Source organism: Diadema antillarum, unplaced genomic scaffold (assembly GCF_040938485.1).
Source record: "Diadema antillarum isolate AM-2024a unplaced genomic scaffold, OU_Dant_1.0 seq00000952_RagTag, whole genome shotgun sequence".
In the NCBI taxonomy this organism is placed as follows: Eukaryota; Metazoa; Echinodermata; class Echinoidea; order Diadematoida; family Diadematidae; genus Diadema; species Diadema antillarum.
This window is the reverse complement of record NW_027271800.1, coordinates 1-3,365: the sequence shown is the minus strand read 5'-3', so window position 1 is coordinate 3,365 and position 3,365 is coordinate 1.

Below are 3,365 nucleotides of genomic sequence, written 5' to 3'. Positions count from 1 at the left end.
TTTTGGCTACCATCTTTAAAGGACAAGTCCACCTTCATAGGCATGTGGCAGGGGCGGATCCAGGAATTCTGTAAAGGGGGAGGGGGCGCAAACAATATTTTTGGTGCTACTTCCGGGTTTCATCTCATTTTCCTTTTTATTTCTTTTGTTTTAACAACAAATGAAGAGGTAGCGCGCACCCGGTGCAACCCCCTCTGGATTCGCCACTGTGTGAATCGGGTGAATGCAGCAATATTAGTAGAGAGCATCTGAAAGTTTGGGGAAAATCGGGCAATTCGTTCAAAAGTTAAGAATTACCAGTTTCAATTTCATTTACAGGAATACAACTTCGCACTTTGAAATTTCAAATTCAATCAACATAGGAAGTTTCCATGCGTTTCTACGTTTCTCTCTGCAATATATTGGATTGCTGTATACATACAATTACATCTTAATTTCAAAGTTTCGTTTATTCAGTTTTAGTCTACTGTATTGTGTGAATAATCTCGTCTTCCACGTTCAGATTACAATATGTACTTCCTTACAGTGTTGATGTAACATTAAGGGAATGGCTATATCTCAAAATTTTGTCTACATTCAAATTTACATTTTGATTCCATTCCCATCTTCCCCGTGTCCATACCATAAGTTGCCCCAGTCGGTTCAACTGTAGACCTGTTTCACCCAATGGTTTCGCCAGTGATATACTAGTAGTCTTGCTAGTTGTCAAAAGCTTCGCCCTTGAATTCTGTCCGTATTCGAGATATTCATGTATACTCTTCTCTATAGCAGTGTTAGGGTCGTGTATGAATGTAATGTACATAATAAGTGATTCAAAGAAGAGTTATACGAGCTTTCATAGGCCCTATACAAGGCAAAAGTCTCATTTCAGAATACATTAAGTGTGCATATTCAAATAGATGAGTAACTACAAGGAATATAAGAAACAACGAAAAAGACTGTCCATATATGTTGCAAATGTTTGCCTTATTGCTTATCGTGAATTTGAATTCCTTAACCTTCTTCTAACGCCCTTTTTACATGTTTATTTGAGAAACTCATGAAATTGTATGTTGATTAAATCAAATTGAATAAACCAGTTACTTTCTTGAATGCTGATCTCTGTGATCATTCAAAAATTCACTCGAACTTGAATGATCACATTTTTAAATCTATTACTATTACTATTACTATTATTTATAGTGCGCTTTTCCCACAAGGCCCAAAGCGCTTACACTGCAAAAACAATGGTGTTAAATCCAACACCATGGGTGTTGATTTTAACACTTTCCCGGTATCTATATCGGAAAACACCGGTTGGTGTTATTTAACACCAAGTTCTGGAATTAAACAATTCAATCCTACTCTTGGTGTTGCAATTCAATTCTGTTTTTGGTGTTAAAGAAGAGTCCAACACCTATCTTTGGTGTTGCAATTTAATTCTGTTTTTGGTGTTAAAAAAAAATCCAACACCAATGTTTGGTGTTGCAATTTAATTCTGTTTTTGGTGTAAAAAACAAGATTCCAACACCAATTTTTGGTGTTGCAATTCAATTCTATTTTTGGTGTTAAAAAGAAAAAAAAAAGAAAGATTCCAACACCAATCTTTGGTGTTGCAATTCAATTCTATTTTCGGTGATAAAATTTAACACCATTATTTTAACAACAGTGATATGCAGAATTCAACCCCAAATTGTTGTTAAAACAAAAACCAACGATTTAGCACCAACAATTCAATCCAACTCACTCTATCAATGCATTAGAATCAAACACAAAAATTCATTGCACATTACACATAGAGAAGGGAAAAGGAACAAACCAAATTATCTTGACAAACAAAACTTGGTTCTTGTTTATTCAAGAAACTGGAAAAAGGAATTATCATGATGAACAATACACACCTTACACCTAAAGAATACAACTTGTATTCTACATCTGGATCAAGAGAAGAAAATGTTAAAATGTACAAAGTTTTGCCCAATTTGGGAGCCACCCTGTATACTAAAGTAGTTAAAGGCAAAAAATATGCATGTGGGTATTTCTATTTATATGGGTACCAAAGTATGACCTCAAATTGGTTAATACGTAATGAAACTAAGCTGTTTTGTACTGTGTTATACCTAAGATAAAAGCCAATAATCATTACACTCACAAACACTCGCATATTTCTTTGGTAACATGTTCATTCACAATTAGCCCCTAAATGTTTCATGTGTAACATGAACATGACATCACATGATATCACACAATTACTCCTGGTACCCATATGAAAAGAAATACCCATGTAGGTACTTGGTTGTCTTGAGTCTCTTTCTCATTTTTTTTTCCTCAACCAAGTTAACAAAAAGCTATTTGTACATCAAAACATGCATTTTCCTTTCTCTTTTTCCTCCAGGAAATAAGCAACAACAAATCAATCTGTGCATTTCCAAATCCTTGGCTTTCATGCACATGCATCATAAATTTGCTTTTCCCGAAAGAAAAAAAAGATGGAAAATATTACATATATTACATTACAAAAATATTATAAGATTTTTCAGTGCACACTTGGTCAGGATGTTCAAAAGGAAAAATGTACCAAAAATTAGTACTCTTTAAGATTAAATTAATGATCGGCGGCCAAGATCTGGAGGGGGGGCTACAGATAAATATAGCCCGGGCTACATAGGGTTAACAAGAGTCCACAATATCTTATTGATTGAAGATATTTTTGCACATTTTGTTACCATTTACCAAAACCATACATAACATCGGCTCTACAGGTCTAAATTACTTGAAAAGAACATGCCTTGGTGCCACGTACTTCCTCGAGTCTGTGTTTGACAAATTTGTCATTCAAGTTAACAAAAGGCTATTTGTACATCAAAACATGCATTTTCCTTTCTCTTTTTCCTCCAGGAAATAAGCAACAACAAATCAATCTGTGCATTTCCAAATCCTTGGCTTTCATGCACATGCATCATAAATTTGCTTTTCCTGAAAGAAAAAAAGATGGAAAATATTACATATATTACATTACAAAAATATTATAAGATTTTTCAGTGCACACTTGGTCAGGATGTTCAAAAGGAAAAATGTACCAAAAATTAGTACTCTTTAAGATTAAATTAATGATCAGCGGCCAAGATCGGGGGGGGGGGGGGGGGGCTACAGATAAATATAGCCCGGGCTACATAGGGTTAACAAGAGTCCACAATATCTTATTGATTGAAGTTATTTTTGAACATTTTGTTACCATTTACAAAAACCATACATAACATCGGCTCTACAGGTCTAAATTACTTGAAAAGAACATGCCTTGGTGCCACGTACTTCCTCGAGTCTGTGTTTGACAAATTTGTCATTCAAGTTAACAAAAAGCTATTTGTACATCAAAACATTGCATT